Source organism: Artemia franciscana, chromosome 1 (assembly GCF_032884065.1).
Source record: "Artemia franciscana chromosome 1, ASM3288406v1, whole genome shotgun sequence".
NCBI classification, from domain to species: Eukaryota; Metazoa; Arthropoda; class Branchiopoda; order Anostraca; family Artemiidae; genus Artemia; species Artemia franciscana.
This window is the reverse complement of record NC_088863.1, coordinates 55592539-55618155: the sequence shown is the minus strand read 5'-3', so window position 1 is coordinate 55618155 and position 25617 is coordinate 55592539. Positions and strand designations below refer to the sequence as shown.

The 25617-nt window shown below is 34.0% G+C and overlaps 1 protein-coding gene across 3 annotated transcripts in view; it reads left to right on the top strand.

Annotated features, from left to right (window-relative positions):
- The first annotated feature begins 20494 nt into the window (after positions 1–20494).
- Positions 20495–25617, top strand: part of LOC136031496 (protein N-terminal asparagine amidohydrolase-like) — a 60167-nt gene continuing 55044 nt past the window's right edge. The window contains exon 1 of one of the 3 annotated variants that reach the window (XM_065711154.1): positions 20495–20677. The gene's annotated coding sequence lies outside the window, so the exon portion shown is untranslated. The remainder of the gene's footprint in view (positions 20678–25617) is intronic. The other 2 variants (XM_065711172.1, XM_065711162.1) reach the window with 2 other exon arrangements.

Below are 25617 nucleotides of genomic sequence, written 5' to 3'. Positions count from 1 at the left end.
TATTTTTTAGCATATTTAGGCGTACTTTATTAGGATTAACCTAACTTCAATTCTTGAGTTATAGGAAGTATATCATGCAAGTATCATAAGCTACTGAACACTGTCATCATTTTCAAAGCTTAAACAGGCATGAGAGAAAGTCATCTGAGGATTCTAATCGTAGCTACACTTCCTTTTAGTGCTTGCAAGTATTTAACTGTCCTTCCTCATCTATTTCAAAGCAGATAATCATCAGAATATAAGAATTTTATGTTTATTTTATACACATTTCAATCTCAAGACCATAAGGTTAGTTGGTTATCAATCTATGATCATATATGCTCCATCCATTAAACACGATCTCTTAACCTCTGCCTCTTTTACTTGGCTGAGGTTTTCATATACCTAAAGATGACTAAAACTAACTTCATGAATGGTTTTGCATGCTAAGCAATTGTACAAGTTTAATTCATGACTATTAATTCATGACTATAAAAAAATTGTTTTGGTTTGGATGGAATAAGTAAAAGGTATATAGAGCATAGAGCATAACAGCTGGGAGGAAAGGGGAAACTTTTTTTGAGAAAGGATGTTTTGAAGAAAAAAATCGAAAACATGTTAATCACAAACTCATTATAATAAATTGTTAGCAAAAGCTGTTTACTTCAAGTATTTTGGTGGGGGGGGGGGGGGAGGTGGCAGAAAGTGGCTATGGTTTGAGTTTTTTTTTCAAATTAGCTATATGTTTGTCCAAATCGTATAAAACTATGTAATTGTATATATATATATATATATATATATATATATATATATATATATATATATATATATATATATATATATATATATATATATATATATATATATATATGTATATATATATCTTCTATATATATAAAAATAAGTTGTCTGTGGATGGATGGATGGGTCAGGTGACGTCACCTGAAAAAACTGGATCAGGTGACGTCAAAACTGAAAAAACTAAAAAAGGCAAAAACTACAAAAAAACTAAAAACTAATAAAAAAAATAAAAAAGCTAAAAAACTAAAAAAAATAAAAAAAGGCAAAAACTACAAAAAAAACTAAAAACTAATAAAAAAGCTAAAAAACTAAAAAAACTAAAAAAAGGCAAAAACTACAAAAAAAACTAAAAACTAAAAAAAAAAAATAAAAAAGCTAAAAAACTAAAAAAACTAAAAAAAAGATAAAAAACTAAAAAAACTAAAAAAAAAGGTAAAAACTGAAAAATAAGCTAAAATAAAGGTAAAAACCAATAAAAAACTAAAAAAAAAACTGAAAAAACTAAAAAAAGGCAAAAACTACAAAAAAACTAAAAACTAATAAAAAAAGTAAAAAAGCTAAAAAACTAAAAAAACTAAAAAAAACTAAAAAAAGGTAAAAAACTAAAAAAAATAAAAAATAAAAAAAAAACTAAAAAAAAGGAAAAAACTGAAAAATAAGCTAAAATAAAGGTAAAAACCAATAAAAAACTAAAAAGAAAAAAGGAAAAAACTAAAAAAAATTTTCATCTAAAAAACTAAAAAAAACTAAAAAAGGTAAAAACTAAAAGAACTAAAAAAGAAAAAAATAAATGACGAAACTCAAAGAGAAAGCGACCAGGACAAAAGGAATGTTCGATTAGCAATCAACAAAGCACCGGGACACAGGGAGTATAAATGACGACCAGGGCATAAGTAAAAAAAAAAAAACTATCTATATATATAAAAATAAGTTGTCTGTGGATCTGTGGATCGTGGATCAGGTGACGTCACCTGAAAAAACTGGATCAGGTGACGTCAAAACTGAAAAAACTAAAAAAAGGCAAAAACTACAAAAAAAAATAAAAACTAATAAAAAAAAATACACCGGGATACAAATGACGACCGGGACACAGGGAATATAAATGACGACCGGGACACAGGGACACAACTACAACGGGGACACCGGGGGAAACAGGGGGATATAAATGACGACCGGGACAAAAAAACTAAAAAAAAAAAAAAAATAAAAACTAATAAAAAAACTAAAAAATCTAAAAATCTAAATAAGCTAAAAAAGAAAAAAAAGGAAAAAAATAAAGGAGAAAAACAAAACTAAAAAACGAATGTATATACAGACCGGGACACCGGGATACAAATGACGACCGGGACACAGGGAATATAAATGGACACAACTACAATGGCGCGTAACTATTATGGCGCGTAACGACTTACGCGCGCGGGGGGGCTTGGGGGGGGGCGCGAAGCGCCCCCACCAACTAGGTGTTGGGGTGGCGCGAAGCGCCACCCCAACAGCTAGTATATATATATATATATGAACGAGTATTAATTGTATTTATATGTATATATGTATTTTTTCTTGAAAACGGCTCCATTTTTTCGGGAAATTTTGTATCCTGGGATATTCTGGCAAAAACAACGATCTAGCAAGGTCAGTAGTTTGAGACAATTCGTTCAGAGTCATAATTTTGGAAAAAAATTATATGAGTGACTTCGTTTTTATATGCATCAGTATTGCAATGACATTGTCACACTTGTCACACTCAAACGGAAAAATTTAAGATTTTCATGCACGGAAAAGTTTACATTAAATTGCCTAAGTAGCAAAAAACTGGTGATTGAAAAAATATGCTGATATATTTTGATAAGGGATTACAACAATTCGAAAAGACGAAAGTACGAAAAGACATTAAATTGCTCAAAGAGCAAAAAACTGGTAATATCAGAAATAGTTGTATATATTTTAACAAGCATTACAACAGTTCAAAAACCTTAAAAAAGAAAACCAAAGGTTGAATCTTAGTTGTTCTTAGCAGGGTGTTCAACTAAATTCTATTATTTTTAATTGGATTTTATTCAACTAAGTTTTTTTTTCCTTTGCATAGATTAGGATCAATTCGCAAACTAGACCAAAAAAAGAAAAATGTCAATACAACTAAATCTAGAAAAAAAATACACAAAAAGATTTTTTTGTAAGAACTTCGCTACGGAGGATTATATTTATGTGGGGGGAGAGGGGGCATAAAGGTAAGGAGGCATATGGAGCACCTTTTTTACGTCTAAAAATCCCTTCATTGAGTGAAGCTCGGTCTCTTGGTACATTATTTTCTGCTCTGAAAAAAAAGACCTAGATAGGTGAAGATTAACAAAAAAAGATTCCTCCTCTCCGCGCCTCTAAGTGCAATTTCGATAAACGTTCAGCTAAATTATATTACAAGACCTAACAAGCAGAATAAAAACTGCAAGGATCATTGAACATCAGTCAAATCTGGTCTAGTTTTCTCTTATTTGTATCGAATTTACAAACAGCGATTGTCTAATTAATAACCCACCTTACTGGTCGACAGAAAAGGACAAACGAACTTCAGAGTGATCTTAGCAAGATAGTCACCTAAAAATATTGTTAGTTTTGCATGGATTCTGAGTAAAGTAAGTCTGTTCTTCCTTTGTATAGTTCGCGAGCACCAGTTCAGGTATTGACTGAGCAAAAGAAAAAAGCGTTAATCCAACTAAATCTGGAAAAATTGCACCAAAAGATTTTATCTTCTGTGAATCAGGATAAGGAAAATTGTATTTCCCGAGGAGATTTTCAATGGAAGAATATGCCTGAAAATGTTTTTCTATCCAAAATTAGCTTCTCCGAGTAGAACCCGGTCTCATGGTACAATAAAACAAGGACACCATATTTTATTAGTCTGTAGGCTATTACGTTAAGAAAATTCTGTTTTCTCTGTAAACTCTGTAAGATGCAGCTCAGAAACATTGGTGTTAAGGTGCTCTCCTGCCCACCCTTATTGACGCCTATTAGAGGAGGGGGTGCATTTTTCTTCACTATACCTTTGCCCCTCCCTCAGCTTTAAAAATTATTCACATTGGCACTTACAGAGGATTTTATTTCGAGAGGGCCCGACATTGTGTTTAGGTTGAACACAGATTCACGGGTGAAGCACAAATGGGCCGATCATTAAGAGATCTTTGCCGGGAAAATTATTACGGGAACATCACTTTGGCAAGGAATCCAAGAAAAGGACTTGAAATATCACATTGAGTTTGCAGCAAATTGAACTATGAATATGTATATATAATGTATCTTTAAACATATCGGAAACAGACAAAATATAGACAATCTCCCGAGAATTTTGATAAAATAAAAGGTAAACTAGTTTCCTAGCCCTTAACCAAAATATTGCTGCTCTAACAAATCAATTTTTACTTGCAAGTGCCTCTCTGTAGAGAACATGAGACCACATCTTTCGCGTACTAAAATTCACCAAAAGTGAATAGTAGGTACATCAATTAACAAAAGATGCTATCCCCTCAATGCAAAGAAGACCAAGGCATAACCGCTATGTTTTCCTAACAATTTTCTCCCTTGTCTTAAAATTTAAACCCTATTTTATTTTCTATCACGTAATACAACGTTGAAATCGTCACCCGCTAGAAACTGTTGAAATGATTTATCGCAGAAACAAATTTCTGTGCGAAAAAACTGACATGACGTACTTGATAAGCTCATGAAGAAATATTGATTAACCTCTTTCTCGTTTCCAAAGTTGATTTTCTTGCCGTAGGCCATCTTTCTAATGTCACTGCCTAGACAGAAACAAAGAAAGCGCTCCATTTTTGTTGGTAATGGGGCCAAGCAATTGTCGCACATCGTAAGCACTGTTTGATTTTAGCCCAACTTGAATTTGAAACTAGCGCCACCCTTCTTGCCTGATAGAAAGGACGTCCAAAAGTAGACAAATAACTCGATGGGTTGTCAGCATAATTTCAGATAGTTCTCTCCAACATTAGCTCTTAAGCTACACTTTAACTAACACGCTATAGGCTCTGGCTCTATTACTATCAAAAACCATTCCTTTTGACCCCGAACTTCAGACGAATAAATTGCTTTCCGAAACATAATGTAATATTGATCCGTTTTGCCTGAGGTCTACTTTTTACAGAAACCGCAGAGGTTAAATTGTTACCATTTTCCAACATTAAACTGGAATTGCAGCAATACGAAAACAATTGAGAAGAAAAAACCGCTACTGGGGAAATCTTCAAACTATAGAGATTTCAGGGGAAGGGTTTTAAGACCAGTAAACCCTTTTTGTTTCACCATGGTGATATTATAACACCCATCTGTTTCTAGTATACTCTGGTTTATTTCGAGGTCTTGCCTATCCCTAAGAAGAATTGTTGCTTTTATCCACTGAATTTTCCTTCGCCACAACATGATTGTTTACCTATTATAACAATATTTCAAGCGGGATTTTAAATCTTGGCCTACGTGAGAGATTAAAAACGTCATTTTCCCATCGGAATGTAGGCTTTCTGCTGTGGTAGAGATTGGTGGCGTATATTTTTCTTTCTGCTTTTTTTTTCAGTGATATATATTCAGAGACACCAATTAGCAAAACGTGCTAAAAGGCACCCGAAACGTCTTCATTGTCAGTCAAGATAATGCGTCAATGCTTGCCAGAAATGACAATCCCCTGCTGTGTCCAACCCGATTGACAACCCGATATAATGGCTTTAAAAAAGGGAATCCGCATACACCTTATCGTGCCTTGACACAAGTTTCAGAGGGTGAAAGTTTTACTCCGATAGCTTTTACAAGGGGATCCTAACCCCGTTCTACCCCTATGACCCGTATGTGCGGACATCCAAATATATTTAGCTCACGGATTCAAGCTTTTGTTAGAAGCAAATATATAATTAGATTTAATTTTTTTATGGTTTGAATTGTAATTCATATTTAGCATAGAAATTATGAAGTAATAAATGTACAGGTGGTCGGTGGAGACATTATCTTAAATGCAGCTACTGGTATTTTTTCAACGAAGCCTTCAAGCATTTTCCCATGCAATCATTTTAATGTATTTTTGGTCTATTAAGGAGTAATAAGAATTGTAACCATTGCTCACCCTAAGGTTATTGTTGTTGTATTTTACGCATAATCAAACTACTCATATCCGGTATTTATGCGGACGCGAATGTAGATTCCTTCTCTGCGAATTTTAAATTGTTGGCGGCAGGGCAACGTACATGGTTCCGGGTGGTGGGGAATTTGTATTCCCTAGGGTTTCAGTGTATAACATACAGATTTAAATGGAGATTCCAGCCGCGGTAGCGTCTACCGCGAACGTCTTTCTGTGGTTTTTACTTGATATTTTTGTGCCCTTGTTTACATGATAATGATCATCCGTTTACACAAAATGCCCAGATTCTAACACAAATCTTAACAATTGCCATTTCTTAAAACACCTTATTTTTAAAAAAAATTATATATATATATATATATATATATATATATATATATATATATATATATATATATATATATATATATATATATATATATATATATATATATGTTGAGAAGAGTGGAAACAGATCCAAAACAGATTGTGTACATGTGGGTTGTCATAAGCGCACATTACAGCAATAGCTTTGTGTATAAAGTTAGAATTTTCAGGGAATGAAGAGGGGGATGATGAATTGACCAAAAAGCAATGTGGCACGCTACTCACACTACTATTACTGCTCCTACCACCACCACTACTATTGCCGCTATTACAACTAATTTTTCAATTGCAGCTACTACTAAGGCTGAGTATATTAAGGTGAAAAGTTCAAGGAATGCTGGGGAGGAAATTGAACCATATAAAAAAACACGCAATATGCATACCGGTTGCCAATAGGACATATCAACAACATTTTAGGAATGGCTTAGTGTATTAAGTTGAAACTTCCAGGGCATGACTAGTGGGATGTTAAACCAACCGAAAGGCAATATACGCATACTGCTACTGCTATAACTGTTTCAACTACTACTAATACAACAGCTACGACTACTACTATCACAATTATTCTTATTCCTACTACTACTAAGGCTAAGGGTATGAAGGTAGATATTTCAGAGAGTTTTGAGCAGAAAGTTAAACTAAATCCAAACCCACTCTGTTCATTCAGGTTTTCAAAAAGGTGTAAACAATCTCACAAATTGTTTAGGGCATTAAGTTGGAATCTTCAAGGAATGAGAAGGGGGATGATCAATTGATAAAAAGGCAATATATGTAGACTGCTACTACAGTCAATACTTCTGTTGTGACTACTGCCAAGACTAAGGACATTAAGTTAAAAGTTTCAGGCAGTGTTGAGAGGAAAGTTGAACTAAATTAAAACACACAACATACACAAAGGTTTTCAGAAGTTTAAACTTCCAGGGCATGATGAGAGGGATGTTCAACTAACCAAAAGGCAATACGGGTATACTACTACTGCCACTAGCACTATATGAGTGCTGTTACAACTATCACTACACTTGCTACTACTCTTAATACTCCTGCTACTACTGCCGTAACTACTACTATCACTAAACCTAAGAGTATAAAGGTGAAACTTTCAGGAAATACTGAGTGGGAAGTAAAATTAAATCAAAAGACAATATATGCATGCAGGTTTTCTGAAGGGCGTATCAGCTTTATCTTACTAACTACTTGGAGTATAAAATTGAAACTTAAAGGGCTTGTTGTGCGAGGTGTTTCACGATTATCCATCCCTAATTTGAATTCTGATGTGCCCTTTAGGCTAATAATTGTTAGGTTAATTGTAGAAAAATCCATACGATCCAAAGCAATGCAATTTGTCTACTAGGGGATTTTTCTGAGTTTAATGATACACTCACTTGTTATAGCCATTTAAAAATTATGAATTTTAGTCAATTATGGGGTCAGCAGTTACTAATACATGCATAAACCCATGTTTGTAAGATGTTCAACTTGTTTTTTAGATGTTTTTCTTCTAATTCTTTTTACCATTCTCATCACACTAGGAATGCCGAAAAAGTAGTAAATGAAAAGAAAAACATAGTGAGCTTAGCCCATATGTTATGTCACATAAGTATACTACTCTGGAATAGCCTCCTGGACAGCACTAGAAGCTATCTTGAATCCCTCTGCAGTGTGTACAGCTCATTTGGCCTTCTAGTAGTGTCTATGTTTTTTTTGGTAATTATTAAAAATTAATAATTAATCAATCAAAAACTAGTATGGCCATAGCCACCACGAACTTTACGCATGAGGCTCTAAAGAATATACCCTAAACCTTATTTTCCTATACCATAAACCTTTGATCTACATATTCAGGTCATGATAATTATATTAATACATTTTTTATTAGGGTTAAATGAAACTGATCTAATAAAACGCGCTTGGGTAAAGTAAATCGAATGTACTTTATAATTCGATCCGAGTTTTAATGAATCAAAAAGGGACAAATCTGTTACCCCTTTTTATGACATGAACTTGGGTTAAGTGAAGCAGCGAACTATGTCATCAATGAATCTATTGCTATGGCATTTTTAAAGAGGGAACTTATGGTCATCCATGTCCAAATCCCTAAGAGGCGCCCAATACCCCCCAAACTTTTTACCCTCTTCCCCCGATTTTTGGACTTAAAATTTTTATAGGCTTAAAAAAATTTTTGACTTGAATTTTTTTGGAATCTTGTTCAAAATGCTTTTTACTCTGTTTTGCACTAAGCTGGATGAAAATATCTTTCTTTGAACCAAATGTGTGATTAAAAATGTATTTGTTCTGTTTTGCACAAAGCTCAATGAAAATACGTTTCTTTGAATCAAATGTGTGATTCAAAATGTTTTGTACTGTGTTTTGCACAAAGATCGATGAAGAAATGTTTCTTTGAGTCAAATGTGTGATTCAAAATGTTTGTACTGTGTTTTGCACAAAGATCGATGAAGACATGTTTCTTTGAGTCAAATGTGTGGTTCGAAATAGTTTGTACTCTATTTGTACAAAGCTCGATGAAGATATGTTTCTTTGAATCAAGTGTGTAATCAAAAAGTTTTTTACTCTGTTTTGCACAATGCTCGATGTAGATGCGCCTCTTTGAATCAACTGTGCGATTCAAAATGTTTTGTACTCTGTTTTGCACGAAGCTTGATGAAGATATGTTTCTCTGAATCAAATGTGTAGTTTAAACTATTTTGTGCTCTGTTTTACACAAAAATCAATGAAGAAGATACGTTTCTTTAAATCAAGAACTTGGTTCATGATGTTTTTACTCTGTTTTGCCCAAAGCTCGCTGAATGTACGTTTCATTGGATCGAATGTATGGTTCAAAATATTATGCACTGTCTTTTGAAGACAAGGTATACTTGATTTGTTGTACTAGACTCTGATATAGGTGAATTAAGTTTATACCAAAGTCGTAGGGAGATGAATTTGATTATTTTTAGATTAAGAGACATGTGAAGTGGGAATTTATCAAGATTCAATCAGACACAGACACTAATACCAGCTCACAAGTGGTATGCTAGTGTCTGAAATAGGTAAGAAAGTTTTTTCAATAGTCTGAAATCGATGAAACAGATTCTTTTTAGAGTTAGAGACATATGAAGTGTGAAAGCGTGGCGGGCTACCCAAAGTGACCCTAAATGAACCTAATTTAAATGAAGTTATTTGAAAATAGTTCTAAAAAGAATCCAATTCATCTCTCTCTTGGACTTTGATAAAAAAAACCTATTTCAGTTATTTCAAACATTAGTTTATCATTTATGATATGGTAGCATTTTTCTGTGTCTGACTGAATCTTGATAGATTCCCACTTCATATGTCTCTAACTAACAAAAAAACGATTCATCGTCAGACTCTGGTCAATGCCTAATTCACTTCTTTAAGACTTTAGTATATTACCTGTGAGCTGGTAGTTGCGTTTGTATCGGACTGAATCTTGGTAAATTCCCAATTCAAATGTCTCTAACTTCAAGGAGAATCAGATTGATCTCAGACATTGGTAAAAACCTAATTCACCTATTTGGAATTTTGTATACCAGTTGTGAGTTGGTAGGGGGTCTGGGGTCTGTGTCTAATTAAATCTTAAAAAATTTCCACTTTATATGTCTCTAACTCTAAAAAGAATCCAATTCATCGCCCGCAGACTTTGGTAAAATCCTATTTCACCTACTTCAGACTCTATTATACCAATTGAAAGCTAGTAGCAGTGTCTGTGTCTGACTTAATCTTCTATCTGTGTCTGACTTAATCTTCATATGTCTCTAATTCTAAAAATAATCTGATTCATCTCTCTCAGACTTTGGTAAATACCTAATTCATCTATTTCAAACTTAAGTATACCACTCCTGAACTGGTAGTAGTTTCTGTGTCTGATTGAATCTTAATAAATTCCACTTCAGATGTCTCTAACTCTAAATTGAATCCGATTCATCTCTCTCAGACTTTGGTAAATACCTAAAATATATATTTCAGACTCTAGCATATTACTTGTGAGGTAGTAGTAGTGGTTGGGTCTGACTGAATCTTGATCACTTCACAATTCGTATGTCTCTAACTCTAAGAAGAATCTGATTCATCTCTATTACACTTTGGTAAAAAATTAGTTTTCCTATTTCAGACTTTAGTATACCACTTGTGAGTTGGTAATAGTGTCTGTGACTTATTAAATCTTGATAAATTCTCATTTCATATATCTCTAACTCCAAAAAGAATCTGATTCATCTCACCCGACTTTGGTAATTACCTCATACATCTATTTCTGACTCTAACGTATCTCTTGTGAGCTTATAGTAGTGTCTGTGTCTTACTGAATCTTGATAAATTCCCACTTCATGTGTCTCCAACCCTAAATTGAATCTGATTAATAAAGTCCCACTGCATATGTCTCTTACTCTAAAAAGGTTCCAAATCATATCTCTCAGACTTTGCTAAAAACCTAATTCATTTATACCAAACTCTACTTGACCACTTGCGAGCTGATGGTAGTGCCTGTGTTTGACTGAATCTTGATAGATTCCCACTTCGTAAATCTCTAACTCTAGAAACAATTTGATTCATCGCTCTGACACTCTGGTGAAAACCTAATTCATCTATTTTAGACTCTAGTATGCTAGAAACCTGGTAATAGTTTTGTGGTTGACTGAATCCTGATGCATTCCCACTTCATATGTCTGAAACTATAATAAGAATCCAATTTATCTCTCTCAGACTTTGGTAGTAACCTTATTTATTTGTTTCAGGCTCCAGTATATCATTTTTGATCTGACAGTAGTGTCTATGTTCGACTAATTCTTGATAAATTCCCACTTCATGTATCTCATACTCTAAAAAGAATCTGATTCATCGCTATCAGAATTTGGTTGAAACCTAATTCACCTATTTCAGCCTTTTGTATACCACTTGTGAGCTGGTAGTGGTACATGTGTCTATTTTAATTTTCATAAATCGCCACTACACATGTCTCTAACTGTGTAAAAATCCGATTCATCTCTCTCAGACTTTGGTAAAAACCTAATTCAGCCATTTCAGACTGTATTTAACACTTATGAGCTCGTAGTAGTGTCTTCGGCTGACTAAACCCTGATAAATTAGCACTTCATATGTCTCTTACTGTAAAAAGAATCCGATTGATCTCTCTCAGACTTTGGTAAGAGCCTAATTCACCTAGTTCAGACTCTCTTTTGCAAGCTGGTAGTATTGTCCGTTTCTGAGAATCTTGGTGCATTTCCACTGCATATGTCTCTATTTCTAAAAAGAATGCGATGCATCTCGATCAGACTTCGGTAAAAACCAAATTCACCTGTTTTAGACTCTAGTATATAACTTGTGGTTTGGTAGTAGTATATGTATCTAACTGCATCTTGATATCTTCCCACTTTTTATGTCTCTAACTCTAAAAAGAATCCGATTCATCTCTCTCAGACTTCGTTGAACACCTACTTCATCCATACCAGATCCTAGTTTAGAACTTGCAAGCTGGTGGTAGTGCTTGGGTCTAACTGAGTCTTCAGAAATTCCCAATTCATATGCCTCTAACTCTAAAAAGAATCCGATTCATCTCTGTCAGACTTTGGTGAAAACCCAATTCAACCATTTCAGACTCTAGTACACCACTTCTGAGCTGGTATTATTGTCTGTGTCTGACTGGATCTTGATAAACTCCCACTTGATCTGGTCCAACTCTAGAGAGAATCTGATTCGCTTCTCTCATACTTTGATAAAAATTTAATTCACTTATGAATTTAATTCACACTCAAGTAAACCATTTGTAAGCTGGAAGTAGTGTCTCTGTTTGACTCAATCTTGATATATTCTCACTTCAAATGTCTCGTGTATACCACTTGTCGGCTGGTATTAGTGTCTGTGCCTGACTGAATCTTGATAATTTAACACTTTTTGTCTCTAACTCTAAAATGAATCTGATTCATCCCTCTCAAACCATGCTAAAATCTAATTCACCTTTTTTACACTCTAGTATACCACTTGTGAGTTCCTTGTAGTGTCTTTTTCTGACTGAATCTTCATAAATTAACATTTTATATGTCTTTAACTCTAAAAAATCCGATTCTTCTCTCTTACACTTTAATAAAAACCTAATTCACCTATTTCAGACTCCAGTATAGCACTTGTGGGCTGTTAGCCTACTAGCATAAGTGTCTTAGTGAATCTCGATAAATTCACACTTCATATGTCTCTAACGCTAAAAAGAATCCGATTCATCTCTCTCAGACTTAGGTGAAAACCAAATTCACCTATTTCAAACTCTAGTATACCACTTGTCAGCTGGTAGTAGAGCCTGTCTCTGACTGAGTCTTGAAAAGATCTCACTTCAGATTTTTCTAGCTCTAAAAAGAATCAAATTCATCTCTCTCAGGCTTTGGTACAAACCTAATTCACCTATTTCAAGCTCTAGTATAGGACTTGCTAGTTCTTAGTAGTGTCTGGTCCTGATTAAGTCTTGACAATTTGACGCTTCACGTGTCTCTAACTCTAAACAGAATCGTATTCGTCTCTCTCAGACTTTGGTGATAACCAAATTCACCTATTTCAGACTCCATTTTACCACTTGTGAGCTGATAGTAGTGTCTCTCTGCCTGACTGAATCTTGATAAATCCTCAATTCGAATGTCTCCAGCTTTAAAAAGAATCCGATTCATCACTCTTAGAGTTTGATAAAAATTAATTCACCTATTTCATACTCTATTATATCACTAGGGAGCATGTAGTAGTGTTGGTGTCTGACTATATCTTGATAAATTCCCACTTGATATCTTTCTAACTCTAAAGAGAATCCGATATATCTTCCTCCACCTAATTTGCCTATTTTGGACTCTAGTATATCACTTATGAGCTGGTGGTATTGTCTGTGTCTGACCGAGGTAGTGCTAGTGCTAGTGATAACTTTAAAAAGAATCCAATTCATCTCTGTCAGACTTTGGTTAAAACCCAAGTCACCTATTTCAGACTCTAGTACAACACTTGCGAGCTGATAGTATTGTCTATTTCTGACTAAATCTTGATAAATTTCTACTTGATATGGCTCTAACTCTAAAAAATCTGATTCGTTTCTCACAGACTTTGGTAAAAATCTAATTCACCTATTTCAGACTCCAGTTTACCATTTGTAAGCTGGAAGTAGTGTCTCTATCTGACTGAATCTTGATAAATTCTCACTTCAAATGTCTCCTGTACACCACTGACTGAATCCTACTAAATTCCCAATTCATGTTTTTCTAACTCAAAAAGGAATCCTATTCATATCTCTCAGACTTTGGTAAAAACCTAATTCTACTATTTCAGACTCTAATTTACCACTTTTGAGCTGTCAGTTGTCTCTTCCTCTGTCTGAATTTTGATCAATTCCTATTACCCATATCTTTTATTCTAAAAATTATTAGATTCATCTCTCTCAGGCTTTGGTAAAAACCTAATTCATCTATTTCAGACTCTAGAATACCAATTGGGGGCCATTAGTAGTGTCTGTATCTGACTGAGTCTTGATAAATTGACACTTCATATGTCTTTATCTCTAAAGAGAATACGATAATTCGTTTTCAGACCCTGGTGAAATCTTAACTCACGTATTTTAGACTCTAGTATACCACTTTTGAACTAGTTTTAACTCTAAAAGGAGTCCTATTTATCTCTCTCAGACTTTGATAAAAACCTAATTCATCTACTTCAAAGTCGAGTACACCACTTCTGACCTGGTATTAGTGTCTGTATCTGACTGGATCATGACCAATTCTCACTTCATATGTCTCTAACGCTAACGAAAATCCGATTCATTTCTCACAGACTTTCGTACAAACCTAATTCACCTATTTCAGATTCTAGTATACCACTTTTGAGACAGTAGTAGTGCCTTTGTCTGACTGAATCCTTACAAACTCCCACTTCCTATGTCTCTAACTCTAAAATGAATCGCAAACATCTCTCTCAAATTTTGGTAAAAACCTTATTCACCTATTTCAGACTATAGTGTACCACTTGTCAGCTGGGATTATCAAATAATCTTGATAATTTCCCACTTCATATGTCTCTAACTCTAAAGAAAATTGGATTTATCAAACTTTAGTAAAAACCCAATCCACCGTTTTCAAATTCTAGTATACCACTTGTGAGCAGGTAGTAGTTTTAATTTAGTACTGAATCTTGATAAAACACTTCATATGTCTCTAACATTAAAAAGAATCCTATTTATCTCTCTCAGACTTTGGTAAAGCCTAATTCAACTATTTCAGACTCTAGTTCACCACTTTTGAGCAGTTTGTAGTGTCTGTTTCTGCTTGAATTTTGATGAATTACTACTACTCATGTCCCTAATTCTCAGACTCTCATATTTATAATCAGACTTTGATTAAAACCTAATTCATCCATTTTAGACTCTATTATATCAATTGTAAGCTGTTAGTAGTGTCTTTATCTGACTGAATCTTTATAAGTTCACAATTAATTTGCCTCTAACTCTAATAACAGTCCAATTCATCTCTCCTAGACTTTGGTAAAACCCTAATTCACATATTTTATACTCTAGTATACCACTTGTGATCTGGTAGTAATGTCTCTGTCAGACTGAATCTTGATAAATTCTCACTTCATATTTCTCTACCTCTAAATGAACAGCAAACATCTCTCTCATATTTAGGTGAAAACCTAATTCACCTATTACAGACTATTGTGTACCACTTGTCAGTTGGTAGTAGCGTTTTTGTCTGACTGAATCTTGATAAATTCCCACTTCATATCTCTCTAAGTCTAAAGAGAATCGGATTCACCCCTCTCAGACATTGGTAAAAATACAATTCACCTATTTCAGATTCTAGTATACCACTTGTGAACAGGTAGTCTTGTCTGTGGTTTACTTGATAGTTATGTGAGTCTTAATAAGTTATCGCTTCATATGTCTCTAACCCTAAACAGAATCCGATTCATCTGTCTCAGACTTTGGTCAAAACTTAACTCACCTATTTCACACTCTACTATACCACTTGTGAGGTGGTAGTAGTTACTCTTTCTGAATGAATTTTGATAAACTCCTACTGTATATGTCTCTTACTCTAAAAAGAATCCGAATCATCCATCTTAGACTTTGGCAAAAACCCAATTCAACTATTCCAGACTCCAGTATACCACTTTTGAGCTGGTATTAGTGTCTTTGTCTGACCGCATCTTGATAAATTCCCACTTCATGTGTCTCTAACTAGAAAAAGAATCCAATTCTTCTTTCTCAGACTTTAGTTAAAAACCTAATTCACCCGTTTCTGACTCTAGTGTACCACTCATCAGCTAGTAGTAGTGTTTGTTTCTGACTGAATCTCTCTATATTCCCACTTCCTATGTCTTTAACTCTAGAAAATTTCCGATTCCTCTCTCTCATTCTTTGGTAAAAGCTTAGTTTATCTATTTGAGACCGCAGTACACCACTTATGAGCCATTAGTTGTGTTTATGTTGGAATGGATCTTTATATATTCCCACTTTATATGTCTCTAACTCTAAAAAGTATCCGATTCATCTCTCTAAGACGTTCGTAAAAACCCAATTGACCTATTTCAGACTCAAGTATACCTCTTCTGAGCTCATAGTAGTGTCTGTGCTTTACTGAATCATGATAATTTTCCACAAAATATTTCTCTAACTCTAAGATGAATCTGATTCATCTCTCTTGGACTTTGGTAAAAACATATTTTACCTATTTCAGTATCTAGTATACCACTATCAGCAGGTTGTACTGTATAGGTCTGACTGAATCTTCATAAATTCTTGATAACTTCATATGTCTCCAACTCTAAAAAGGATATTTCTGAGACTTTTGTAGAAACCGAATTTTCCTATTTAAGACTCTAGTATACCATATCTATTATATCATTCTTCAAAACAGTGTATGTGACATTTTGAACCTTACATTTGATTCAAAGAAGCTTATATTCATTGAGCTTTGTACAAAACATTTTGAACCACACATGTGATTCAAAGAAACGTATCTTCATAAAGCTTTTTGTAAAACAAATTGGGGGACTAAAACTTTGGGGAGGGGTATTGGGGGCCCCTTGGATGTTTGGACATAGATGACCAGAAGTTCCTTCTAAAAAAAAGCTATAGCAATTGACTCAGTGGTAACATACGATCGCTGGTTTACTCTACTCAAGTGTTTGTCATAAGAAAAAAGGGGTAGCAGATTTGTCAGTTTTTGATGCATTAAAATTTATTTCGTATTATAAAATGCATCCGATTTACTTTACCCAAGTGCATGTCATAAGACCATTTTCATTCAACCCAAATAAAAAATTTATTCATATAATTATAATAACCTCAATATGTGGGTCAAAGGCTTATAGTATACGCAAATGATATTTAGGGTATATTCTTTAGAGCTTCAGGCATGACGTCGGAGGTGCCTATGGCCATACTACTTCAAACCAAAGGGTAATATTTACATGTTACTGTTACTACTTCTAGTACTGCAGCTACTACTACTGAGGCTAAGGGTTTGAAGGTGAAACTTTCAGGGCATGTTAAGGGGGATGTGCAGCTAGCCAAAGGGTATTATGTACATATTACTAATGCTACTTTTCAACTGGTTTTATTAATACCATTGCTGCTGAGACTACTACTACGACTGCTGCCACTGCTACTACGACTAAAATATAGTATTACTTCTGAAGCTAAAGGGTAATACAGTGAATTTTTTTTAAATATGAAGCTTTCAGGGAGGAAAATGTTTGAAAGATTTTTTGACAGTTTAAGAGATCAGGGCACAAGAATAGGCTTGAAAGTAAAAGAGCTTTATTGGATATATCATACTGTTATTTTATTGTCTATTTCTAAGTACACACGATCAAAAAAAAAGAAGAAAAAAAAGAAAAAAGAAAGAAAAAGGGATGCCCAATACTTTTGGTCCAGATTCAACCTTTTGTTGCTTTATTATATATTTTTTATAGAAGAAGAACTACTTTTTATGTCCCGGAAATTTTATACAAGCTAAGCACCAAAGCAAAGTTAAATGAGAGTGTTTCGACTAGTTCAACGAGAGGAAGACGAAAGCAAAAATATTCTTTAGTTGGATGGGTACCTGTATGATACACGTCCTACTTCTCTAGTTGCTTATTCATTGACGCATTATAAAACTGGTTCTTTCGTTAGTTTTTTTCAGCTTAGCGTGAGATAGGACAAAGAGGGATGACAGAGTTGGTGGCAACAATTTTATTTGGGGTACATATTTGCAAATTAGGAGGGGATAAGTTATTTTGACAGTCTTAAATTAGAAAACAATCGTTACTACATAATATGCAGAGTAATGGAACCTAATACATTAGGCATGCAGACCCACTATACTTTACCAACCTAATGTGCAAATCTATAGCCCAAATCTGTTGTTAAAGTATTATATTTTTATCTTACTTTGGTATGTTTCATTAGGATTGAGTGTCAGAGAATTATATTAGAAGAAAATTAGGTAAGGCGTATATTATACAAGTACCGTTGACCGAATCAAGCACGAAAACACAGGCTCGCACGAACAACTGACTTTCTTCTAGCTCTTGTCCTCGAGAAAAGAGGTCTTTGGTATTGTTGTCTCCCGGCGATACTCACTAAGGTGCTGAATGTCCACAAACTTAGGATCACTTTCTAAAGTATTGGGGAACAATGTGCCCAGGGACAATAAGGTCTTATACCTCTGTTTACTGACTGTTTGTTTGTCTGAACTCTGTGTCACTCTTTTAAAATAAAGCAGACGTGGAGGTGATTCTTAAATGGAATTATTTTCACCTTAAACCTAATAATTAGACATTAGCCAAATATACAATCGACTATGTCCGCAGCTCAGCTCTGAAAGCTAAATATTTCTCTTTACACAATTATTAGTTTCATCAGCTTAGATATACAATACAGTTATGAAAACTCGATTTATTTTTGGGACACAGTGCGCGGTAGCGACGCTAGTGGCTGGAGAAAGGAAACTGACAGTCTGAATCTAAAAGATCGGAGCAATTGGACAAACAAAACAAAATTGCGGTCCCGCCTATGGTGTTGTAGTACGATCTAGGAGGCGCCTATTTCAGACCTTTGTACCAAAAGCTTCTCGTGGGCAAGAGAGGAGCTTTCATAACTGTATTGTATACCTAAGCTGAGGTAGGTTCCCAATCCTCACAAACGATATATGTTATGTTTGTTTTAGTGGCTGTCGTCCAACAAGCTTTGCTACTAGTGAGTAAACGCCAACAATCATTTTTGTATCAGCCCATCATAGGTACAATGTTTCTATGAATGTAACCTCCCGTTGATGTAATTTTCTGTGGGTATGAAACTTTGATAATTGCAAATTACGGGGCTCTTGTTTTCATATCTGTCATTTTATGTTTTATTGATTTTCCGCATAATTGGGGGTACATCTGTAATATACTGTTGAACATATTACAGACTGAAATTGACCAAGATTCCTCTTACTGGGAAGCTTAGGTTGTTCAAAGTTAAAAATATCCACCCTGCAAAGAAATACTATTTCATTTCTAAAAGTTGCTACTCATTGTGCAAGGCAGTTTAAAGAACTTCTGACATGCATAAACCCTTGAAATTTGGGCACTTCAAAAGAATTACAGCGTGTCAATTGCATTTAGCATCAGAGGTAGATCCAGTATTTCTTTAGGGAGGGGCATGATAGGTTGCTTTAATAAACTTGCGAACAAAGAAATACTTGCAATTTAAAGGAACCTCGACAGTTATGTTTTGTAGATAGTTAGTGGAAGTTGTCATAAATTTAATCTAAAATCTATTGCAAATAAATCGGTTGAAAATAAAATTATATAAAAATATTGATACAAAAAATAGCAAGTTATAAAAACCACCTCACCATAAAAAAAAATAAAAAGCTCTTCACCATCTGTAGAAAAAAAAAATGATATTTATATTTTCAGTATAATTTTTTGCTTTTGCACTTCTGACCGCAATAACGAACGAGTTAAGCTTTTTATTGTCAGAAAAAAAAAATGGTCTTGACCCATCTTTTGGGTTCATGCACTGTTTGTAACATTTTTTATTGGTCAAACCATTTAGTATGTCCCCTAAGTTTGTGGCATCGCTTAATAACTATAATAGTAATGAAGAGTAAGAAATGAGGATAAAGATACAACTTGTATATTCGCAAAAGATATATTTAACATTAAATGCTAGTTCTTATAGGGGTGTAACAAGAAAAATGCTTATAATGGCTAAGCCTGTCAGGCTAGAGTCTTGTCAGTTTAGAGCCCTTCGTTAGTATTTCCTCTCTTATTCATCCTGAAATATTCGAATAAAGACCAAAATCGTCAGAATAATATGAATTCTAATAAAGATGCATGTAGGTATGTACTTCAAACTAAGTATATGAGTCGAAATACTCCTTAAAAAACAAATAATTATATGTTTCTTATTTTTATATTTGATTGGTATAGATTGGTGATTTAAATTATCATGGTTTCAAGCTGTGGTAATTTTTAAATCATTTCTTTTAATCTTGAGATTTTCGGATATTCAATTCAAAGTTTAAATGTCGGTATGTCTGCTGAGCAAAAAAGTAACAGTTTGAAATTTGACTCAGATTTAGGATTAAGTAAGAGAACTGTCGTGTAAAAATTTTGATTTATAAACAACTAATTGTGGAAATTTGATTGGATGACATGTATCAAAATAAGTATAAAAATCCTCAGCAGTATATATGGCAATTTAGACAATTTTATGGACAAATATATGCAACCCCTATACAAAAATATAACTATATTTTGTAATCGGTTGGTATTGAGAAGGTGAGAAATTTTGAAGTAATATTGAAGTTGCATTATGTATCTGTGGTTAACTCAAGTTGTGTGAATTTAGCCTGAATTAGCCTGAGTGAAATGAACTACTATGCAGCTATATTTTAATTAAATATTTAATGCGTAGAAGTGGTTAGGTATTTAATATAATTCGTTCTGGGTGACCTGTTTTCCATAGTTCTCAGTTGCATTTTCCATAATTTTGCTACTAAAGTATTATATTTTCATCAGATTTTGGTATATTTCATTATGAATAAGTTAACTTCACTTCTTGAGTGTGTTCGGTATAATACACAAGTATCATCTCTCTAAATGATTGATTTTGCACTGTTTTCGTAAGATTACTTGTTGAAACACGGTTGACGATGATTGGGAGAAGTTGTAGCGGATTATTAGCGCATCCTCCTGCTTCATCTCAAGAGCGCCAATAAGAGATGAAGAACTCAATTGCTTGACAGAGCACGATAGTGTTGAAATTGCTTAAAGATAGTACAGTTCTTGATGTTATGTCGATTTTTAGAAGGCTGAGGAAAATCATATATAAAGTGTCAAAAAGGGGTAGAAAGTAAATATTCAAGCAAGGATCTTCTTTAACTAAAGGTTAGTGGTTATCTTGATACTCGAAATAGTGATAGTTTTGTGCTTTGAGTTGGGTGATTCTGGGACAGACACATCCTCATGAATTAATTCTTCGAGAGGGGCATTCCATTAAAAGGGGGGGGGGGTGTGAAAATTAATATTCTAAATTTCTTGCTGACTCTTTTTTTCACGTCGTTAATGATTAATTAACAAAACAAATTTCCGGAGTCTGCAGTCTGAGAGAAGTAGATAATGAGTGAAAATTGAATTTTGTACTTTCTTCAAAATTGCAAAATCTTTGCATCGTTCTTAACAAAATATGTCTTGCCTTATAAGTAGAGAAGAGGTTACGCAAGAAATTTGAAATTCCTTATCAAGCCCTAAATTTAGCAAGTGGATCCAGTCCTAGAAGTCTGAGTTATGAGGCACTATAAGTTTTCGAGCTTATGAGGAGTTGCATACCTACATTCTTAATAAAAGTCTTTGAACTAAGGCAATTACGAGAATTATCCGTCAAAATAAGAAAATTATGGGGAAGACTCTGAATACCTTCAAATCCTTAAACCCGTTCCAAGAGATGTATTATCAAGATTAGCGCAAACTTTGGGTGAGGGGATAGAATGGGCTCCAGGACGACCACAAAATGGCATTCTGATTTCCAAAAAGGGTCTAATAGCCATCTTTGTGAAATTTTGCCCTCAAACTAATTACCGTTTCTCTTCTTAGACTTATTTGTACATCAAACTGAAGAAGTACATATATACTCCTACGTACAAATATTAAGTGGTCGTGGTGATTAAAGTTTACGTACTTGACACAGAATTGCAAAAATATACTGGTTGTTCCGACGACGCAAATATATTTTGAAATACAATTCAGGGTGGCAATTTCAAATTTGACATCTTTGCATGGGGGATGCGATTTGTTGTTGAAAAAAAAAACGGTAGTTACTAATCAATAATTAAATGTAACACAGCGAGAGGAATTAGTCCTATCTTCTCGGATACCACACAATCTGACTTCGACTTGCTTATTGTTTATAGAAAATTTCAAACGAGTAAACAAATTAATAGCAGGGTCGCCTGCGTAGAGGGGATTAGTTGACAGCCCCGTCAGTCTTCCCCAGGTCGTCATGCACGGGCTAGTGACGAGTTTTGTTTGGGTTAATATTGCCGCTGCGAGTCGTTGATGGTGAAAAAATCTACGCAAAATAAATAATCTCATTTTTACGAAAAATATAATCTCAAATTTTTTTATTTACACACTTAATTTTTTCTGGCCCCTGTCTTACTTAAAACTTTACATCCGTTTTCTATATTTTCAAACGGAAAGCCTTATGAGAGAAAAACTAGACTAAAGGGTTTAGACATTCATGGAAATGACAAAGAGATGAAAAACATTACGCAACAAAAAAAAAGAGAAAGAAGTTTCTGTCGTGTCAGCATTTTCCAATCTCTTTATGGTATATTCTTGTATATGTCCTGATTATTTAAACAAGTTCTTCTTTTTTATTCGTTGTTAAAGGTTTCCAGACGTGAAACCAAATTATCAGGGCTATTTTTAATGTGTATACTTTTTCAATATTTTGTTACTGTCTTGATTGATAGCTATAGCCTACCCATTATTACATTTTTTTCGTTTTAATAATTAACAGAAAGCCAGTGTGTTCCATTAGAGAGAGAAAAATAAATAAAACCTGTTTCTGACTGATTCTTGGAGAGGAACATTGCATTTTCGAGGAAGACAAGATTTTTTAAAAACTTAATGTTGTAATTTTTTTAATGGAGAATATACTATTTTTATACCAAAAGAAGTTTACTGCTCCCGCCCTTTCATATCACGATAGCCTTCCATAATAAAACAAAAAAAAACCGGAAAACTGCTGCAAATAATTTTTGTTCCTGCCATGTGCTGAATTTCCATTTAATATTTTCATTCGCCATCTTTGTCACTACAAACTCTTTCACACTTAACTGGGAAGAGTTGCTAGATCTCTTCCTCCATTTGATGGCGATAAAAAATTCTTAATATTTATATTTAACGTCACTTATGTTGTATATGGTTGCATTAGAGTTAGATTTTATAGTATTAACGAAATGAATTGAAAAAATGATTTGAATTGGCTACATTTCTACTAGTTGCAATTGCAACGTATCTCCCCTCAGGAATTCTTTTTTTTTTTTCACGCACAAACACAAAATTGTAGATGACGAAGCTGAAACTTCATAATACCCATCAAAAGTCTTATTTTTTGTATTTTCAAAGTATTCAAAGTAATTTCATCTCAAAATCAATCTTTTACTTATTTTGAAAACCCGATTAAATAATAGAATCAGCTTATCTAAAATGTCAGCCAAGCGAGAATCCCCTTTGCAATCGTAATGCCCATTGTAGATAAATTATTGGGGGGCCATTCTGTGGGAATTGGACAAAAGGAAGTCAGTTATGCCAGGAGGCTGGTCGGTTCTATTCTTGGGAAATTGATGTCTATACCTTATGGTTGTAATTTTCGCAGAGAATTCAATTTTTAATCTCGGCGCTTCTTTCTTGCTTTGATTATCAGTTTTGGAGCTTCTCATAATTATGGATTGCATGCTAGGAAGACTTTATTTTAAAGTGTATTGACTATAGAGTTAAATATCAGTAATTTGGAAACCTGTTCCAGTTTAATGTCTTTAAATTCAGGGAGTTTTAATTGTATAGAACAAAAACCTCTTGGATGGATGTGGAATCAGTTTTCTCAATTCTTCAAAATGAAGGGAAAAGGGAGAAACTTTCCAATGAAGAAAAAAAGAATAAAAATACGACAAAGGTATTTGTCAAAATCTTGAAGGGAAGTATTTTTGTTTGTTCAATTTCTCAATGAAAATACTAAAGATGGTTTATTTTTTTTAATCTGCCCCTCTCCACTCCTCAGTAACCTGTGTGAGATCCAAACAAGAATTCGAAAATATAAATTCGTTAATAAAGGGATGGGATCTATTTTTTTTTTTTTTTACTTTTAAAGTATTAGTACCCACGGGTGGCCGATTCATGAGAATGTGAAGGAGGCAAGACGCATTTTTAAATCAAAGGAGTGGGCAATTCTGTTGTTTCCTCTATTTTTAACGGATATATCAAAAAGATATATTTTTCAAAATCTTGGAAGGAAAATCTTGGTGGTAATTACCCTATCCCTTTCCTCGCCCAATTTTTGCCCCCTGTCAAAGCGTGATAAAGATTAAAATTTAATATTCTCTTATAGATACTCGTTAATTATACCGAACAAACCCAAGAAATGAAATTAGGTTAATCCTAAAGAAATATACCAAATAATAATGAAGATATAATAATTTAAAAACAAGATTATGGAAACCACTTAGCCGTATCCGGGATTATTTCGGCGAGGAGGATTTGCAAAAAAAGTCAGAAAACGCATCGAAAATGTGTTTATATTCATCTTTGTTGCGTTTTTACGAGTCGACAAAAACATCCCCCGCACAAAACATTTGTGTGCGGGGAGGGGGGTCAAACTCCCAAACCCCCTGGATACGGCCTTGAAACTACGACATTGAATTGTGGCAAACATGCAACGCGTAACGCATTGTATTAAATGCCTAACTCAACCTATCCTAACCCCTAACCCCTGTAATAAGTTTGACTAAATGAATATAAACTATTGTTGATTAAATGTTAAAAAATTATTTCTTTTCAAAAATCCAATCAAATCCCATTTGAAAATCTTTATTAAGTTTTAGCCGGTTCGGCGCACGTCAGTTAACCACAGAAAAGTAGCTGGATGGATTTTTTTTTTTTTTTTGGAAAAGTATTAAAAGTAAAGATTTCTAGCCTTGGCTCTCTTGGTTTTAAGTCATTTGTCTTCTAACTATATTGCAATCAAAAGGATATAGCATAAGTCTTAAGTAAGTGTGGTTTAGGTTTTTTAGGTTTTGTTAGGCGTTTTTTATATGTGTTATTGGTTGTCTCGTGCTTGCCCTGCATTTTCGGTTAATTACAGTAGTTGAGAGAGAATCTTGGATTTCCTTAGTTTGAACTCGGTCAGGACCAGCGCATACTTGCCTAGGCATTAGGGCTCGAGTGTGATGTTGCCAATATAACGCTTGCGGCTGCTAGTACTGGGTGTTTTGAAACCGGCGGGCTCTCCTTAACGAGTGTTAAGGATCCCCGAGAAAGATTCACTTCAGGCAGTTGACCGCTGGGCTAGTACAGTCTTCAGTTGCAGCGACCCGAGTGACCAAAAGCATTACACCTCCTCTTTATATTTAATATTTTATTAAAATATACCTACATCACAGTTTTTCTCACTCAAAAATAAGCAAACCAAAACCGATTGCGGAGAGGTAAACCGGTTTTTGTCAGATCTTACAGAATGAAATTTTATAATTAACATTTATACGGTTATTTTTAGTTATTATTTATTACGGTTATAATAACCGTATAATTAATAAGTATCATAAAATATGCTTTCCGAGATATTCAGTGGTTTACTGGAAACACAAATCTACGTTAAAAAAAACAACTGATTATGAAAAGAAAAATTCTTAAGGAGGATGTAGAAAATAAACGCTAAATCAAAGTTCGATCCCCTGGTACTATATTATTATGTTGTGAAAATCGTAAAAAGGTTGGAATCGACACCCTTCTGGGCAGCATTTTCAAATTTGATGTTACAAATATAGGATTAACAGGCAATATGCTCCCTCCATGTTTTCCAAGCAGAATAACTCGCATTCTTATATTGTATGCTAACTCAAAAGAAGTTATCTTGCACAATATACATTTCATACGAGAACGAAAAACCAGAAAAATAGGTTTCAGGTTCAAAGGATTTTTCTATGCCTCGAGAAATACGATAAAATCACTTTATATATTAAAAGCTCCATTTTGTTTCACTATTTCTGTAAGGGGCAAAAGCGGACATAGTTTTAGATTTTGCATTTTGAATATTTCATTTTGGATTA